Raw genomic sequence first — 21,558 nt, 5'->3', positions numbered from 1 at the left:
TGTCATGTTATCCAGGAAGTGACATCACCAAGTTATCCAGGAAGTGACATGACCATGTTATCCACAAAGTGACATCCCCATGTTATCCAGGAATCACTGTATATATATAGGCAAAGCGGTCGGCACTACAGGACACCTGGGACGGGATTTTTGCAGGCTATAGGGGAACGGATAGTGAACGCTGTTCAAGTGGTGCAAACATCTCGAAAAAAAGGTTTGAGTGCAGTATCACGTAGAAATCTCCATCCATCCAACATATATACAGTATATACAGACACTGCACCATGGGAGGAAAAAAATGGCCAAGACTCACATTGTCTCCAAGAAGCGGAGGAGATGAGTGTGGGGGGTGGGGGTTCGTATTATTCTCTCTGATGTTATTCTTTATTTGATCAGTTTTTTATTATTATAGTTTTTTTTCTTGAGGGGCGGTGAATCCCCTATAATAAGCTGGTGGCTAGCTTTAGCTGCGGCTGACATCCAGGGCGCTGGCCCAGTGCGCTCCTCTCTAGTTGTTGGAGCAGCAATACTGGAAGCAATAAGCGGCTGCTGGATGTTTATGCCGTGCAGAACAATCGATCTATTGTTTGAAAAGGGTTTCGCCCTGGCAGAAGCCCCTCAGTACGGGCGCCCGCCCTGGCACTTCTCAGTAACAAGCCATTTATCACCTCCGCCTGGCTTCTGGCTTCTCGCTGTGAATTCCTCATTTTGGCTTTTTGGTCCTTGGTTTATGGCGCCTGATGTCCTTCATCTTCCCCGAGTGTCGTCCGTGTCCCGGGATTTACATGGCACCTGTGCTTTACACTTGCTGCTTGTTTTTTCCGTGTGGCATTTTAATTATTAATTAGAGCTTACATCTGTGCCATGGAGCCGGCCCCGAACCTCGGACATCTCGCTTCATCTCGCTCGCCGCTACATTCCACATTAATGAGTCCTAAACGTTCTGCAAACATTTCCATATTGTGTCTGGCGGATTATGACAGATCACAGCACTGATCACTGATCGACACAAGGACTGTCCGGCCGGAGGAGCAAACTGGCGCTGGCTGAACTGGCGAGCTACTACTAAGGGGTCCCTGACTTCTGCTCCTTTAACTCCTGTACAGGGATCTGGACTTTGCAGCAGTGAACCCCCTGGACTCTCCCCTCAGAGTAATCACTGTATTAGCAGAAGGCAAAGACAAGAAGGCAGAGGTCAGGGCAGGCAGAGGTCAGGGCTGGCAGAGGTCAGGGCTGGCAAAGGTCAGGGCAGGCAGAGGTCAGGGCAGGCAGAGGTCAGGGCAGGCAGAGGTCAGGGCAGGCAGAGGTCAGGGCAGGCAGAGGTCAGGGCAGGCAGAGTCCAGTCAGCATGGATAAAAGGCAGAGGTCAGGGCAGGCAGAGGTCAGGGCAGGCAGAGTCCAGTCAGCATGGACAAAAGGCAGAGGTCAGGGCAGGCAGAGGTCAGGGCAGGCAGAGTCCAGTCAGCATGGACAAAAGGCAGAGGTCAGGGCAGGCAAAGTCCAGTCAACATGGGCACAAGGTCAAGTCAGGTCAGTAGGTCAGGGCAGGCAGAGGTCAGGGCAGGCAGAGGTCAGGGCAGGCAGAGGTCAGGGCAGGCAGAGTCCAGTCAACATGAGTAAAAGGGTAGGCAGCAGATGAAGAAAAAAGTTAGGAAAAGGGAGAACTGGGAAAGCAACAGATCCTGGAAATGAATAGATTCTTTCACCTAATGTTAGAGTACCCCTTTAAGAATCAATTCCATTATTAACACATTTTGTGGATGTATAAACTTCAGATTGTTCGGTAAACTTCATCAAACACTGAAGGTAACAATAACCGGCTTTGTGAAATGTTCCATTATTTTAAATGTCAAGAAAATTAATTTGAATCCATCAACTTCCCGAATAACAAAAAGGCTGTAAATAAAAATGTCTCAAAGTAAAAAATTTCCCTAACCCACTTAGTGCAGAATGAATGGCACTGCTTATAGGCGGGCACATCTGTGCAGACATGACACCGCTCATTTATCATCTCTCTGCTTCCATATACACACGTGTACACACTTTCCTTTTCATGAATTTATTTAAGAATTACAGTTTTTACTATTTACTACACTCAGTACAACATTGTGACATTAGCAAAACCCTCCACAGGCTGCAATTAATATTACAGCCACTAGGGACGACATACAGACACACAGCATAAACAGCCTGCAATACCCATCACAGCCACTGGGGGCGACATACAGACACACAGCATAAACAGCCTGCAATACCCATCACAGCCACTGGGGGCGACATACAGGCACACAGCATAAACAGCCTGCAATACTCATCACAGCCACTGGGGACGACATACAGGCACACAGCATATACAGCCTGCAATACCCATCACAGCCACTAGGGACGACATACAGACACACAGCATATACAGCCTGCAATACCCATCACAGCCACTAGGGACGACATACAGACACACAGCATATACAGCCTGCAATACCCATCACAGCCACTGGGAGCGACATACAGACACAGCATAAACAGCCTGCAATACCCATCACAGCCACTGGGGGGCGACATACAGACACACAGCATATACAGCCTGCAATACCCATCACAGCCACTGGGGGCGACATACAGACACAGCATAAACAGTCTGCAATACCCATCACAGCCACTGGGGGGCGACATACAGACACAGCATAAACAGCCTGCAATACTCATCACAGCCACTGGGGGCGACATACAGACACACAGCATATACAGCCTGCAATACTCATCACAGCCACTGGGGGCGACATACAGACACAGCATAAACAGACTGCAATACCCATCACAGCCACAGGGGGGCGACATACAGACACAGCATATACAGCCTGCAATACTCATCACAGCCACTGGGGGCGACATACAGACACAGCATATACAGCCTGCAATACTCATCACAGCCACTAGGGACGACATACAGACACAGCATAAACAGCCTGCAATACTCATCACAGCCACTGGGGGCGACATACAGACACACAGCATATACAACCTGCAATACACATCACAGCCACTGGGGGCAACATACAGGCACACAGCATATACAGCCTGCAATACCCATCACAGCCACTGGGGGCGACATACAGACACACAGCATATACAGCCTGCAATACCCATCACAGCCACTGGGGGCGACATACAGACACACAGCATATACAGCGTGCAATACACATCACAGCCACTGGGGGCGACATACAGACACATGCCGCATAAACAATCCTGGACAGTATCACACAATCCAGTTCCTGACATAGACAGAGGTGGCAGCAGAGAGCACTGTGTCAGACTGGAGAGAATACACCACTTCCTGCTTTAGCTAAAGAATCCCTTAAAGTTAGAAAACGAGTGCAGTTGCATTGATGAAATGACTGCAGCATATACTTCACCAAAAGATGGAGCTATAGACAGGGCAGCCTTAGGGTAGGTGATGCCCCTTTCAATGTCATTTAGGATGCCTTATCTAACTATAAGCATGCCATTGCAGATGCTTATAGTGAAGGGTTGGTGAAGCACCTGATGGTGGCCCCAGCACTCACCGGGGTTCACCAGGTGCTGACGCCCCCTTTTCATTGATGGGGTGATGCGCCCTGTGTGGTCGCACAGGTCTCACACCCCTAAGGCCGGCCCTGGCTATGGGGGACTGCACTTTTTATGCTTATGTGTTAGCTCTTTGTGCCTTGTGGCTCATGAGTTCCTTTCCTGGTGACAGCACACCATGTGGTCAGGAGGGGTACTGCAGAAAATGCATTTAAGTGAAAAACCTTTAATTGTACAAGAAACCTAACACTTCCAAGTTTCCATTGTCACAATGAGTGGTTATTGCTAGTGAGAGCTGTGTTATAGGTGTGATCGGGTATCCGGGGCGGAGCGGCCGATCCCATCACCGCCAGACTAGGCTCATAGCCATCCATGCATTCCCAGGCAAGGCGTCTCTGTTCTGTGACTGTTCCATTCGCCCGGACATCTGATGCCTCCTACTCAGGAGCAGTTTGAAACATTGGTCAATTTGCTTGCACTAACATGACCTTCAAGTCAGGTCTGAATCCCATTACTCTCCCTGCGCTTTGCTTTATTTAGAAGCTGTAGGTTTATTCGGCTGTCAGGATGTGTGCGCTCTCTATGTGCCTGACAGCTCTTTGTACACCATGGCTCTCGCTGTGCTAATTTTTCAGTCTTGTTTTTTGGTTTACAGGTTTTACAGAAAGACAGAAAAATCTAAATTCTATAAAATGACCCTTAAAGGCAGTTTTTTTTTTTTTTTTATTTTATTCTAAAATGTTGGATTCATTTTATAATGTGAATTGGTAATTAAGCGGGAAGTGACGTGTAAGCAGTGGTGCCCCCCCTCCCCCCGGAGTTATTACTGTGCTAGTGGTTATACCAGAGTCCGGAACCTTCTGGTCCATTCCTGTGCCAGTCAATGACATTATTAGTGATGTCGTTCCTCAGGACAGTCGGTGGCGGCCATTGCTCATTCTTTATGTATGAACTGATGGTGGATAGTAACGCACTAGGAGTACAACTGTGGATACAGCTAAACTGCGTCCATATGGGTCCGGGGCAGTGTATGCGCGAAACAATGTGTAGAGTGTGGTCTGACCACTAGACCTCAACTAGAGATTGAGTAGAGGGTGCAATGACCACTAGGCCTCAACCAGAGAATGTATACAGTTTGACAAATCACTAGGCCTGAACTGGAGATTGTGTAGAGTGTGACCTGACCACTAGGCCTTAAAGGACAACTCTGGCGTTGATTAAAAAAAAAAAAAAAAAAAAACTAAACTGAAGCTCCAGTTGGTGGCTTCATTTTTTCTTTACTTCCTGGTTTGGGCTTTCCCATGATGCTCTTTGTCTCCTGCCATGTCTTACTGACTCTGTAAAACTGTTAGATGGCTTACAGCTTGCTCAGCCATCTGACATCTGTCAAAAGGGAGGCTGGCTTACCAAGGCTTAGACCCGCCTCCCTCTTGATGATGTCATTGTTACAAAATGGCTGCCACAGAAAAGCCTGGGGTCAACAGTCATTAGGTAAAAATGAGTTTACTTCACTTTCTGGTGGGGGATTAAGGGAGGGGGGATAGGGAAGGGGGGGAAGATAGGTGATTGAAGCATATTACAGTTATATAACTTTGTAATGTGTTTCAATTACTGCGGAAAAGATTTTCGCCGGAGTACCCCTTTAACTAGAGAGTGTGGCCTGGCCCCTAGGCCTCAACTAGGGATTGTGTAGAATGTGGCCTGACCCCTAGGCCTCAACTAGAGATTGTGTAGAGTGTGGCCTGACCCCTAGGCCTCAACTAGAGATTGTGTAGAGTGTGGCCTGACCACTAGGCCTCAACTAGAGATTGTGTACAGTGTGGCCTGACCACTAGGCCTCAACTAGAGATTGTGTACAGTGTGGCCTGACCCCTAGGCCTCAACTAGAGATTGTGTAGAGTGTGGCCTGGCCACTAGGCCTTAACTAGAGATAGTGTACAGTGTGGCCTGGCCACTAGGGCTTAACTAGAGATTGTGTACAGTGTGGCCTGGCCACTAGGCCTTAACTAGAGATTGTGTAGAGTGTGGCCTGGCCACTAGGGCTTAACTAGAGATTGTGTAGAGTGTGGCCTGGCCACTAGGCCTTAACTAGAGATTGTGTAGAGTGTGGCCTGGCCACTAGGCCTTAACTAGAGATTGTGTACAGTGTGGCCTGGCCACTAGGGCTTAACTAGAGATTGTGTACAGTGTGGCCTGGCCACTAGGCCTTAACTAAAGATTGTGTAGAGTGTGGCCTGGCCACTAGGCCTTAACTAGAGATTGTGTCGTGTGGCCTGGCCACTAGGCCTCAACTAGGCATTGTGTAGTGTGGCCTGACCACTAGGCCTAAACTAGAGATTGTGTAGTGTGGCCTGACCACTAGGGCTCAACTAGAGATTGTGTAGAGTGTGGCCTGACCACTAGGGCTTAACTAGAGATTGTGTAGAGTGTGGCCTGGCCACTAGGGCTTAACTAGAGATTGTGCAGTGTGGCCTGGCCACTAGGGCTTAACTAGAGATTGTGCAGTGTGGCCTGGCCACTAGGGCTTAACTAGAGATTGTGCAGTGTGGCCTGACCACTAGGGCTTAACTAGAGATTGTGCAGTGTGGCCTGACCACTAGGCCTTAACTAGAGATTGTGTAGAGTGTGGCCTGGCCACTAGGGCTTAACTAGAGATTGTGCAGTGTGGCCTGGCCACTAGGGCTTAACTAGAGATTGTGCAGTGTGGCCTGACCACTAGGGCTTAACTAGAGATTGTGCAGTGTGGCCTGACCACTAGGCCTTAACTAGAGATTGTGCAGTGTGGCCTGGCCACTAGGGCTTAACTAGAGATTGTGTGTAGTGAGACAGGTCCACTAGGCTTGTTCAGGATTGCTGAAATTGAAGAGTCCGATCCTTGTATTTCCCATTGTCTGCAGTTGGTGTGAGGTCAGGACACTCTCACTGAATTCGGCACTAGGCCTCCCATTGACCTTACATGTTAGGCCGGCCTTAGGACTGATATGAGGGTGCAGCACTGAGGATTACCCTATAGATACAGTAACTGGCAATAAATAATTTATAGATTGTTGGATACAATTCTTTTTTTCACCCTGAAAATGGAAGAATTTGGCTTTCTTTCCGGCCATTGGAACCAAAACTCACTTGAAACATGAATCCCTCCCCACCATTCATCCCTTTACGTCATTGTTATCAGTGATGAGGAGACTTCATCTAACTGCTGAATCAATGAGCAGAGTAATATAGGAGACCCCCGGTGCTCGGCTCCCCATCTCATGCGCTCGGCCCGGTGAGGATTCCGCTTTCCCGTGCACATTTCTAATTTCAGAGGAATAAATAATGTATAAAGCTGCAGTTCCCGGCTCACTAGTGCAAGCAAGATGATAAAGCGTGAGCCGGACGGGAGGCTGTGCTGCCGGCTGCACCGCGCACGCTCCGCTCCCCTTGGTAATATAGCAGCACGTCAATATTCCTCTGCATCTATCCGCCAACCGATAGTGGCTCTGAGGAGAAGACACCGAGGAAAACAGCCAGAAAATTACCCCCCGACCCTCAGCAGCCATTTCTGCTCATCCAAAGTGATGAAGGGGACGTGAAAATCAGTGGAATCGGGTTATTATTCTGCTGAACCGACACACAGACGCAAACCGCACACACCGCTCACTGTCACTATATACTGCTCACTGTCACTATATACTGCTCAGTGTCACTATATACCACTCACTGTCACTATATACCGCTCACTGTCACTATATACTGCTCACTGTCACTATATACCGCTCAGTGTCACTATATACCGCTCACTGTCACTATATACTGCTCACTGTCACTATATACTGCTCAGTGTCACTATATACCACTCACTGTCACTATATACCGCTCACTGTCACTATATACCGCTCACTGTCACTATATACCGCTCAGTGTCACTATATACCACTCACTGTCACTATATACCGCTCACTGTCACTATATACTGCTCACTGTCACTATATACCGCTCAGTGTCACTATATACCGCTCAGTGTCACTATATACTGCTCACTGTCACTATATACTGCTCAGTGTCACTATATACCACTCACTGTCACTATATACTGCTCACTGTCACTATATACTGCTCACTGTCACTATATACTGCTCAGTGTCACTATATACCGCTCACTGTCACTATATACTGCTCACTGTCACTATATACCGCTCACTGTCACTATATACCACTCACTGTCACTATATACTGCTCACTGTCACTATATACCACTCACTGTCACTATATACTGCTCACTGTCACTATATACCGCTCACTGTCACTATATACTGCTCAGTGTCACTATATACCGCTCACTGTCACTATATACCACTCACTGTCACTATATACTGCTCAGTGTCACTATATACCGCTCACTGTCACTATATACTGCTCAGTGTCACTATATACCACTCACTGTCACTATATACTGCTCACTGTCACTATATACCACTCACTGTCACTATATACCGCTCAGTGTCACTATATACCACTGACTGTCACTATATACTGCTCAGTGTCACTATATACCGCTCATTGTCACTATATACCGCTCATTGTCACTATATACGCTCACTGTCACTATATACCGCTCACTGTCACTATATACCACTCACTGTCACTATATACCGCTCAGTGTCACTATATACCACTCACTGTCACTATATACTGCTCACTGTCACTATATACCACTCACTGTCACTATATACTGCTCACTGTCACTATATACCACTCACTGTCACTATATACTGCTCACTGTCACTATATACTGCTCACTGTCACTATATACCGCTCAGTGTCACTATATACTGCTCACTGTCACTATATACCGCTCACTGTCACTATATACCGCTCAGTGTCACTATATACTGCTCACTGTCACTATCTACCACTCACTGTCACTATATACCACTCACTGTCACTATATACCGCTCAGTGTCACTATATACTGCTCACTGTCACTATATACTGCTCAGTGTCACTATATACCGCTCAGTGTCACTATATACTGCTCACTGTCACTATATACTGCTCAGTGTCACTATATACCACTCACTGTCACTATATACCGCTCAGTGTCACTATATACTGCTCACTGTCACTATCTACCACTCACTGTCACTATATACCACTCACTGTCACTATATACTGCTCACTGTCACTATCTACCACTCACTGTCACTATATACCACTCACTAAAACAGCAGAGAGTTCCAACAGCACCTCGGAGATACTCCAAAAAATTGATCAAAGAATAGAGGTAGGATGCACGCAGGACGGCTCACAATCCTTGGTGTGAGCTTTGAACTGTAGAAAAAAGGGAATCCCACAGCATCCGATGCAAAATAAAGTGTGTTTATTCACACATCAGGGTACAGAAGTGCAACGTTTCGACCAATCCTGGCCTTTGTCAAGCATGCTTGACAAAGGCCAGGATTGGCCGAAACGTTGCACTTCTGTACCCTGATGTGTGAATAAACACACTTTATTTTGCATCGGATGCTGTGGGATTCCCTTTTTTCTATATACCACTCACTGTCACTATATACTGCTCACTGTCACTATCTACCACTCACTGTCACTATCTACCACTCACTGTCACTAAATACCGCTCCTTGTCACTATATACCGCTTAGTGTCACTATATATTGCTCAATGTCACTATACTGTATACCGCTCACTGTCACTATATACCGCTCAGTGTCACTATATACTGCTCAGTGTCACTATATACCGCTCCTTGTCACTATATACCGCTTAGTGTCACTATATACTGCTCACTGTCACTATCTACCACTCACTGTCACTATATACTGCTCACTGTCACTATCTACCACTCACTGTCACTATATACCGCTCCTTGTCACTATATACCGCTCAGTGTCACTATATACTGCTCACTGTCACTATATACCGCTCCTTGTCACTATATACCGCTTAGTGTCACTATATACTGCTCACTGTCACTATCTACCACTCACTGTCACTATATACTGCTCACTGTCACTATCTACCACTCACTGTCACTATATACCGCTCCTTGTCACTATATACCGCTCAGTGTCACTATATACTGCTCACTGTCACTATATACCGCTCCTTGTCACTATATACCGCTTAGTGTCACTATATATTGCTCAATGTCACTATACTGTATACCGCTCACTGTCACTATATACCGCTCAGTGTCACTATACACCGCTCACTGTCACTATATACCGCTTACTGTCACTATATACCGCTCTGTGCCACACATTATAGGTAATCCAAAAATGTTATAACCTTTATTAACATGCTGTAATAGTGAGCTAAATTGTGCAATATTATAGCATATTAATAAAGGTTACGTTTTGATATTATTTTGGGTCCTCCTAGACACCTTAGGAAAACACATTATTGGTAGGGCCCCTTTCTTCCTTCAATTAAGTAAGGCTCCTTGTGCCCCTGTGATTTAGTTAGGCCCCATGTAACCACATATTGTCATTATAGCTAGGCCTTCTATGCACCCACATTATAGTTAGGCCTCCTGTGCACCCACATTATAGTTAGGCCTCCTATGCACCCACATTATAGTAAGGCCCCATGTAACCACATATTGTCATTATAGCTAGGCCTTCTATGCACCCACACTATAGTTAGGCCTCATGTGCACCCACATTATAGTTAGGCCCTGTGCACCCACATTATAGTTAGGCCCTGTGCACCCACATTATAGTTAGGCCTTCTATGCACCAACATTATAGCTAGGCCCTGTGCACCCACACTATAGTTAGGCCTTCTATGCACCAACATTATAGTTAGGCCCTGTGCACCCACACTATAGTTAGGCCTCCTCTGCACCCACATTATAGATAGGCCTCATGTGCACCCACATTATAGTTAGGCCTCCTCTGCACCCACATTATAGTTAGGCCTCCTGTGCACCCACATTATAGTTAGGCCTCCTGTGCACCCACATTATAGTTAGGCCTCCTGTGCACCCACATTATAGTTAGGCCTCCTGTGCACCCAAATTATAGTTAGGCCTCCTGTGCACCCACATTATAGTTAGGCCCTATGCACCCACATTATAGTTAGGCCTCCTCTGCACCCACATTATAGTTAGGCCTCCTGTGCACCCACATTATAGTTAGGCCTCCTGTGCACCCAAATTATAGTTAGGCCTCCTGTGCACCCAAATTATAGTTAGGCCTCCTGTGCACCAACATTATAGACAGGCCCTGTGCACCCACATTATAGTTAGACCTCCTGTGCACCCACATTATAGTTAGACCTCCTGTGCACCCACATTATAGTTAGGCCCTGGGCACCCACATTATAGTTAGGCCCTGTGCACCCACATTATAGTTAGACCTCCTGTGCACCCACATTATAGTTAGGCCCTGGGCACCCACATTATAGTTAGGCCCTGTGCACCCACATTATAGTTAGGCCCTGTGCACCCACATTATAGTTAGGCCCTGTGTACCCACATTATAGTTAAGCCTCCTGTGCACCCAAATTATAGTTAGGCCTCCTGTGCACCAACATTATAGACAGGCCCTGTGCACCCACATTATAGTTAGACCTCCTGTGCACACATATTATAGTTAGGTCTACTGTGCATCCACATTATAGTTAGTCCTCCTGTGCACCCACATTATAGTTAGGCCCTGTGCACCCACATTGTAGTTAGGCCTCCTGTGCACCCACATTAAAGTTAGCCTCTGTGCAAACACATTATAGTTAGGTCCTGTGCACCCACATTATAGTTAGGCCTCCTGTGCACCCACAGTATTTTTAGGCCTCCTGTGTACCCACATTAAAGCAGGGCTGCCTGGGCACCCACATTATAGTTAGGCCTCCTGTGCACCCACATTATAGCAGGGCTTACTGTGAACCCACATTATAGTTAGGCCTCCTGTGCACCCACATTACAGTTAGGCCTCCTGTGTATCCATATTATAGTTAGGCCTCTTGTGCACCCACATTATAGTTAGGTCTCCTGTGCACCCACATTATAGCTAGGCCTCCTGTGCACCCACATTATAGTTAGGCCTCCTGTGCACCCACATTATAGTTAGGCCTCCTGTGCACCCACATTATAGCTAGGCCTCCTGTGCACCCACATTATAGCTAGGCCTCCTGTGCACCCACATTATAGTTAGGCCTCCTGTGCACCCACATTATAGTTAGGCCTCCTGTGCACCCACATTATAGCTAGGCCTCCTCTGCACCCACATTATAGCTAGGCCTCCTCTGCACCCACATTATAGCTAGGCCTCCTGTGTACCCACATTATAGTTAGGCCTCCTGTGCACCCACATTATAGTTAGGCCTCCTGTGCACCCACATTATAGTTAGGCCTCCTGTGCACCCACATTATAGTTAGGCCTCCTGTGCACCCACATTATAGCTAGGCCTCCTGTGCACCCACATTATAGCTAGGCCTCCTGTGCACCCACATTGTAGTTAGGCCTCCTGTGCACCCACATTATAGCTAGGCCTCCTGTGCACCCACATTATAGTTAGGCCTCCTGTGCACCCACATTATAGCTAGGCCTCCAGTGCACCCACATTATAGTTAGGCCTCCTGTGCACCCACATTATAGTTAGGTCTCCTGTGCACCCACATTATAGCTAGGCCTCCTGTGCACCCACATTATAGCTAGGCCTCCTGTGCACCCACATTATAGCTAGGCCTCCTATGCACCCACATTATAGCTAGGCCTCCTGTGCACCCACATTATAGTTAGGCCTCCTGTGCACCCACATTATAGCTAGGCCTCCTGTGCACCCACATTATAGCTAGGCCTCCTGTGCACCCACATTATAGCTAGGCCTCCTCTGCACCCACATTATAGCTAGGCCTCCTCTGCACCCACATTATAGCTAGGCCTCCTGTGTACCCACATTATAGTTAGGCCTCCTGTGCACCCACATTATAGTTAGGCCTCCTGTGCACCCACATTATAGTTAGGCCTCCTGTGCACCCACATTATAGTTAGGCCTCCTGTGCACCCACATTATAGCTAGGCCTCCTGTGCACCCACATTATAGTTAGGCCTCCTGTGCACCCACATTATAGCTAGGCCTCCTGTGCACCCACATTATAGCTAGGCCTCCTGTGCACCCACATTATAGTTAGGCCTCCTGTGCACCCACATTATAGCTAGGCCTCCTGTGCACCCACATTATAGCTAGGCCTCGTAGTCATTTGCTGGGATATTATACAACTTACAAGTTTAGTCCCTTTCCGCGCAACTACAAAAACATAGTGTAGCTATAAGTGCAAATGTTTTTGAAGGTGAAAAATGCTTTTTGATTTCTGGTCTGGTAACAAATTAATAAGAATTGAAGCATCCTCCTCCCTGCATGGAGGATAGGATGCACGATGCATGGGGGCTGTCCTGCTGGGGGTCCCATAATCATATTGTCTGAATCCTATAATAATACTTAGTGTTCTTACATCCTGTATCTGTTATACTAAGGCTTATTACTCACAATTTAGGGGTACTGGTTGCAGAAAGTTACATATATATATATTTGCAATTTACTTCTATTAAAAAATCTCCAGTCTTCCAGCACTTATCAGCTGCTGTTTGTCCTGCAAGAAGTTGTGTATTCTCTCCAGTCTGACACAGTGCTCTCTGCTGCCACCTCTGTCCATGTCAGGAACTGTCCAGAACAGGAGAGGTTTTCTATGGGGATTTTCTGCTGCTCTGGACAGTTCCTGACATGGAGAGAGTACACCACTTCCTGCAGGACATACAGCAGCTGATACATACTGGAAGACTGGAGATTTTTAAATAGAAGTAAATTACAAATTTGTATAACTTTCTGAAACCAGTTGATTTGGAAGAAAAAGATTTTCGCCGGAGTGCCCCTTTAAAGCTTTGGTGGTAAACATAACATCCATCTTACAGGGCAGGAGCGCTCATTAGTCGGGAGCGATGACTTCTCTTCTCACGCCACTCAATGTGATGATGATATTTAGCCGGAGAGAAGCTCGGCCATAAGGTTCAATGTATTTATCCGGCATCTTTTATTTTTATCCCTGCAGGATTACAGTCTGATTCTCTTCCGATGATCTAATAAAACTTTTCTTATTATTATGCCCTTGAAACAGAACTGATACCAAGTCGGAAATGAAATTATAGTGGAGCCGGAGCGGTGGTGGAGGTGGCGGTCAGCCTCCGCAGTGAGTGTGTCTGCAGCTACAGCAACTCCGAGACCCCCCCCCCCATACACAGGTGCTAGAATAAATAAGCAAAAAACACAAAAATTACAAAAAAATCATGATCATTATGTGAGATGAGAAGGAAGAAGCAGCGGCGGCCTCCCCTCCCCCGCTCTGTGCAGTGATATATTGAGCAGAGCACAGGCGGCCCACCCTCGCTATACAGGGGCTTCTCCATCCCCCCTATAATAGCTGGCCTTTCATGGATTACACAGACATGCTGGATCCTGGTGTAGTATCTGTGTATCCAAGCAGTCTACACCCAGTATCTGTGTATCCAAGCAGTCTACACCCAGTATCTGTGTATCCAAGCAGTCTACACCCAGTATCTGTGTATCCAAGCAGTCCACACCCAAAAAGAAAGAAGTAACAGGAACTATGTTATTACTAACCCCTCCACTGCCCCAGACCACCAGGGATCTTATTACTAACCCCTCCACTGCCTCAGACCACCAGGGATCTTATTACTAACCCCTCCACTGCCCCAGACCACCAGGGATCATTACTATGTATCACTGCATAGATTAGAAAGCTGGAGGGTATGATGGCGGAGGACAGTAGAGAGCGATTGGAGGATGGAAGGGAACTCTCTGATCTCCTCTCTATAGTCTATCTATGTTCCCCCCACTGTGCTCTCCCCCTATGGTCTCCTCCCTATAATATATCAATGGTTTCTTCTCTATGGTCTCCTCTCTGTGGTTTTCTCTCTGATCTCCTCTCTATAGTTTCTCTCTCTATGGTCCCTCTCTGATCTCTCTATGGTCCCTCTCTGATCTCCTCTCTATGGTCTTCTCTCTATGGTCCCTCTCTGATCTCTCTATGGTTCCTATCGGATCTCCTCTCTATGGTCCCTCTCTGATCTCCTCTCTATGGTCCCTCTCTGATCTCCTCTCTATAGTCTGTCTATGCTCCCCCCTCTGTAATCTCTCTCTATGGTCTCCTCTCTATAGTATCTCTATGGTTTCCTCTCTATGGACCCTCTCTGATCTCCTCTCTATGGTCTTCTCTCTATGGTCCCTCTCTGATCTCTCTATGGTTCCTATCGGATCTCCTCTCTATGGTCCCTCTCTGATCTCCTCTCTATGGTCACTCTCTAATCTCCTCTCTATAGTCTATGTTCCCCCCTCTGTGCTCTCCTCTCTATGGTCCCTCTCTGATCTCCTCTCTATAATCTATGTTCCCCCCTCTGTGCTCTCCTCTCTGTGATAGCTCTCTATGGTCTCCTCTCTATAGTATCTCTATGGTTTCCTCTCTATGGTTCCTATCTGATCTTCTCTCTATGGCCCCTCTCTGATCTCCTCTCTATGATTTTCTCTCTATGGGCCTTTTCTATGGAGATAATATGTGATTAGACACGTGTCGAGGCACAAACTGTAAATGACTAATTTAGTTCTGCTGTAACATAGTTTCCAACATTTGAATTTTTTTTCCAGGGACACTTTAGTGTTGACAACAAGGGGTGTGGCTTAGTGTGGGTGTGGTCTTGATGGGTGTGGCCTATAATGGGTGTGGTTTGCAGGGTGTGACTTGTCACCAGTGTTTTTTCTTGTTCCAGAATTTTAGTTAGAATTTTACAGTCAGAACAACACAAAAGGTTTGTTACACACCCCAGTATCAGGTCCCCGGGATAATACACACCCCAGTGTAAGGTCCCCAGTATATTACACACCCCAGTATCAGGCACCCAGTATATTACACACCCCAGTATCAGGTCCCCGGGATATTACACACCCCAGTGTCAGGCCCCCAGTATATCACACAACCCAGTGTAAGGTCTCCAGTATATTACACACCCCAGTGTCAGGTCCCCAGTATATTACACACCCCAGTATCAGGTCCCCAGGATATTACAGACCCCAGTATCAGGCCCCCAGTATATTACACAGCCCAGTGTAAAGTCCCCAGTATATTACAAAATCCAGTGTCAGGTCCCCATTATATTACACACCCCAGTATCAGGCCCCCAGTATATTACACAACCCAGTGTAAGGTCTCCAGTATATTACACAACCCAGTGTCAGGTCCCCATTATATTACACACCCCAGTATCAGGTGCCCAGTATATTACACACCCCAGTGTAAGGTCCCCAGAATATTACACACCCCAGTATCAGGTCCCCAGTATATTACACACCCCAGTGTCAGGTCCCCAGTATATTACACACCCCAGTGTCAGGTCCCCAGTATATTACACACCCCAGTATCAGGCTCCCAGTATATTACACACCCCAGTATCAGGTCCCCAATATATTACACACCCCAGTATCAGGTCCCCAGTATATTACACACCCCAGTGTAAAGTCTCCAGTATATTACACAACCCAGTGTAAGGTACCCATTATATTACACACCCCAGTGTAAGGTCTCCAGTATATTACACACTCCAGTATCAGGTGCCCAGTATATTACACACCCCAGTATCAGGACCCCAGAATATTACACACCCCAGTATTAGGTCCAGGTCCCCAGTATATTACACACCCCAGTGTCAGGTCCCCAGTATATTAGACACTCCAGTATCAGGCCCCCAGTATATTACACACCCCAGTATTAGGCCCCCAGTATATTACACACCCCAGTATCAGGTCCCCAGTATATTACACACCTCAGTATCAGGCCCCCAGTATATTACACACCCCAGTGTCAGGTGCTTAGTATATTACACACCCCAGTGTAAGGTCCCCAGTATTTTACCCACCCCAGTGAGTACTACTACCCCCTTCATCATCCTGTCCCTCCAACATCATAATACTACCACCTTCTTCCTACTGCCCCTACATCATCATACCACTACCTTCTCCATCCTCCTGCCCCTTCATCATCATACAACTACCCCCTTCACCTGTAATTTAAAAAAGAAAAAAGCTATTCTCTACTCACATGTATGCAGGGGCAGATTTAGATTTAGGTCGGTTGCCCGATGGGCGCAAGTTTTTCCCCGTCGTCCTGTACAGCACCCATAATCCCTATCTAGGGGTTATTGGGTGGTACGGGAGGTACATGGACGACCTCCTCCTAGTTTGGCTGGGCACGGAGACACAAGCACATTACATTATATCAATGCTAATACTTTAAATCTTAAGATTACTTATCAGTTTGAATCACACACCATTTCATTTCTGGACTTGTCTCTAAGCCTGGTTGATGGCTATGTTCACACTAGCCTGTTCAGAAAGCCTAGTGCCGGTAACATGTGCACATGTGACACGTAATCTCCCCATTGGGGAATTTATCCGTTTACGACTGAATTGGTCAGATATGGATACCTATTTAAATATGGCACATGATTTAGAGGACAGACTTAAAATTAGAGGCTATAACAAAAGTGATCAATCGAGCTAGAAAAATAGCTGAAAGAAAAAACCGCACTCACCATCTCACCGATAGGGATAGTTGGAGTGGAGGGAAGATTACTAAAGGATTGACCAATAAACATAAATCGCCCCTCACTTTTTCCACCACATACAGCCCCAGTACAACAGCGTTTGTGACATTGTGCGAAAATACCTACCAATGCTGTACCAAGACCACAGGTGTGAACAAATACTAGCACAGGGCATTAGATGTGTAGCTCGTAGGGGCCAAACTATAGGGAGCTTGTTATCCCCTAGTGTACCACAAAAGGATCATAATAACCAACGTAACTGGCTCTCAATGTCTGGCATGTTCAAATGTGCACAACCAAGATGCGGCTTGTGCGCATTTGTGAAAAAACAGGCAGTAGTTGTTTCTTGTAGTACGGAACAGAGCCATAGGATCAAATCATTTATTATTATTTAGTACAATGTACAGCTTGTAATGTACAATATATTGGATCCAGCATTAGAAAGATAAAGAAACGTATAGGGGAACACTTAATGGACATAAAAAATTCCAGTCAAGGGGTCCAGCGTAGATCCGTTTCGGGTCTTTCGAAACACTTTATAGAATGCCTGATGGTACTACTGATACTTTACAGGTTAGTGCTTTGGAACGTGTCAATAGACCCCCTAGGGGGGGGAGATTGGGAAGGTCTCCTGAGGAAACAAGAAGCCTACTGGATTCTCAAGTTTGGAACAAGGTATCCCAAGGGATTAAACTATAAAAGTGATCTATTCTATATCTATTGATTTTTCACTAGTTGGATCCAGTACGCACTTTACTTAATACCTTGTGTGAGCAGGTCATGTGACCTCCAGGAGTCAGGTGTTGTCCACAGCTGTGGGTGGCTCCCACAGGAGGCGTCACATCATGCAAAAGGTATTTATTTCCTTGTATACATGTATTATGTGCCATGATTAAGAGGGTTTACCTCGCAACGCGTCCGCGTGTTTTTAAATGTTTGTTTTTTTATGTTGGTGCCTAATTGAATAAAGAAATTACGTTTTATGAAGCTGGAGATCGACAACCGTTTTTCTAAGTTGCAGATTTAGGTTATCATGGCCCCCAGAGTGTTCAGAAATTGCACATCATGCACCCTCTAGCCCTGCCCACACCCACTAACCACACCCCAAATAATCCTGCCTGATAACCATGTCGTGTAGATCTAGCACTTTGACTCCAACTAATGTATCTATAACTGTAGCAAGACTACAACTCTGGCCATGGCTTCACTTGATGAGCATGATGGTAGTTGTAATCTTGATGCAGATACCTGACCTTATTACATATATATCCATCCATCTACTAGTACATCCAAGTTATCTGCAGCTGTAGCAAGACTACCACTCCCATTATGCTTTCACTTCTGGAGTCTGATGAGAGTGATAGTCTTGCTACAGCTGCAGATACCTGACCCAGTTACATATAAATCACTGTATCTAGTTCAACAACCAACTAATCTGCAGCTGTGTTCACTAGGTTCTGGGGTCATCTAGCTTACAGTCTCATCTCCCCACCCGCATTCATCCCACTGCAGAGAAAAAAGATGGCGCTAGTAGGGAGATCACAATGTGAACCTTACGTACCAGCAGACTGGCCAGCAAACAAGGAGTTACTTGACTCCTTCATTGCTGGGCTGTCTGCATCTAAGTCCCAGGAGAACAGAATGTGAGGGTAGATGCACCCAGCCCAGCAATGAAGGGGTCAATTCATTCCTATCTTGCTGTTGCATTTTAACTTGATCCTGGTGGCAGCCCTGCAGACTAGAGGGGTCCTGGTGGCAGCCATGTGGACTAGAGGGGCTCCTGGTGGCAGCCCTGTGGACTAGAGGGGTCCTGGTGGCAGCCATGTGGACTAGAGGGGCTCCTGGTGGCAGCCCTGTGGACTAGAGGGGCTCCTGGTGGCAGCCATGTGGACTAGAGGGGCTCCTGGTGGCAGCCCTGTGGACTAGAGGGGTCCTGGTGGCAGCCATGTGGACATGAGGGGGTCCTGGGTCAGTCAGTGCTCTGGGGGTCCTTGGGGCAGCCTGTGGACTAGGGAGGGTGCTGGGTCAGTCAGTGCTCTGGGGGTGCTGGGTCAGTCAGTGCTCTGGGGGTCCTGGGTCAGTCAGTGCTCTGGGGGTGCTAGGTCAGTCAGTGCTCTGGGGGTGCTGGGTCAGTCAGTGCTCTGGGGGTCCTGGGTCAGTCAGTGCTCTGGGGGTGCTGGGTCAGTCAGTGCTCTGGGGGTGCTGGGTCAGTCAGTGCTCTGGGGGTCCTGGGTCAGTCAGTGCTCTGGGGGTCCTGGGTCAGTCAGTGCTCTGGGGGTGCTGGGTCAGTCAGTGCTCTGGGGGTCCTTGGGGCAGCCTGTGGACGCTGCTGGAGCTGCTCTTCTCCTTCCCAGGAGGCTGCCAGATGCTGCAGAAAGACTGTGCTCCTTCCTTATATCCTGCTTGATCACATGACCCACCTGCATTTGATTGGTGGAGGCCCCATCATGTGATGGTCAGGTGGTTTTCAGTCCCCATGGTGAAGCTCTCTATCCTAATACTGCTGCTTATCCTGGCCCAGCACTGACAACAATGTCCAGAGGGGGCGGGGCTTCCTGGGACATACCCGGGACATAGTTTTGCCGGGACTGTCTCCTCCAAATCGGGACATTGTTAGCAACTCTGCTATACCTGTGTATTACCAGGTGAGTACACTATACTATACCTGTGTATTACCAGCACCAGGATGTTGGTCAGTACACTATACTATACCTGTGTATTACCAGCACCAGGATGTTGGTCAGTACACTATACTATACCTGTGTATTACCAGCACCAGGATGTTGGTCAGTACACTATACTATACCTGTGTATTACCAGCACCAGGATGTTGGTCAGTACACTATGCTATACCTGTGTATTACCAGCACCAGGATGTTGGTCAGTACACTATGCTATACCTGTGTATTACCAGGTCAGTACACTATACTATACCTGTGTATTACCAGGTCAGTACACTATACTATACCTGTGTATTACCAGGTCAGTACACTATGCTATACCTGTGTATTACCAGCACCAGGATGTTGGTCAGTACACTATGCTATACCTGTGTATTACCAGGTCAGTACACTATACTATACCTTTGTATTACCAGCACCAGGATGTTGGTCAGTACACTATACTATACCTGTGTATTACCAGCACCAGGATGTTGGTCAGTACACTATGCTATACCTGTGTATTACCAGGTCAGTACACTATACTATACCTGTGTATTACCAGGTCAGTACACTATGCTATACCTGTGTATTACCAGCACCAGGATGTTGGTCAGTACACTATGCTATACCTGTGTATTACCAGCACCAGGATGTTGGTCAGTACACTATACTATACCTGTGTATTACCAGCACCAGGATGTTGGTCAGTACACTATGCTATACCTGTGTATTACCAGCACCAGGATGTTGGTCAGTACACTATACTATACCTGTGTATTACCAGCACCAGGATGTTGGTCAGTACACTATGCTATACCTGTGTATTACCAGGTCAGTACACTATACTATACCTGTGTATTACCAGCACCAGGATGTTGGTCAGTACACTATACTATACCTGTGTATTACCAGCACCAGGATGTTGGTCAGTACACTATGCTATACCTGTGTATTACCAGGTCAGTACACTATACTATACCTGTGTATTACCAGGTCAGTACACTATGCTATACCTGTGTATTACCAGCACCAGGATGTTGGTCAGTACACTATGCTATACCTGTGTATTACCAGCACCAGGATGTTGGTCAGTACACTATACTATACCTGTGTATTACCAGCACCAGGATGTTGGTCAGTACACTATGCTATACCTGTGTATTACCAGCACCAGGATGTTGGTCAGTACACTATACTATACCTGTGTATTACCAGCACCAGGATGTTGGTCAGTACACTATGCTATACCTGTGTATTACCAGGTCAGTACACTATACTATACCTGTGTATTACCAGCACCAGGATGTTGGTCAGTACACTATGCTATACCTGTGTATTACCAGCACCAGGATGTTGGTCAGTACACTATACTATACCTGTGTATTACCAGCACCAGGATGTTGGTCAGTACACTATGCTATACCTGTGTATTACCAGGTCAGTACACTATACTATACCTGTGTATTACCAGCACCAGGATGTTGGTCAGTACACTATGCTATACCTGTGTATTACCAGGTCAGTACACTATACTATACCTGTGTATTACCAGGTCAGTACACTATGCTATACCTGTGTATTACCAGCACCAGGATGTTGGTCAGTACACTATACTATACCTGTGTATTACCAGCACCAGGATGTTGGTCAGTACACTATACTATACCTTTGTATTACCAGCACCAGGATGTTGGTCAGTACACTATACTATACCTGTGTAT

This window comes from Dendropsophus ebraccatus, chromosome 10 (assembly GCF_027789765.1).
Source record: "Dendropsophus ebraccatus isolate aDenEbr1 chromosome 10, aDenEbr1.pat, whole genome shotgun sequence".
In the NCBI taxonomy this organism is placed as follows: Eukaryota; Metazoa; Chordata; class Amphibia; order Anura; family Hylidae; genus Dendropsophus; species Dendropsophus ebraccatus.
The sequence above is the reverse complement of the archived record's forward strand: the minus strand, read 5'-3'. Positions refer to the sequence as shown.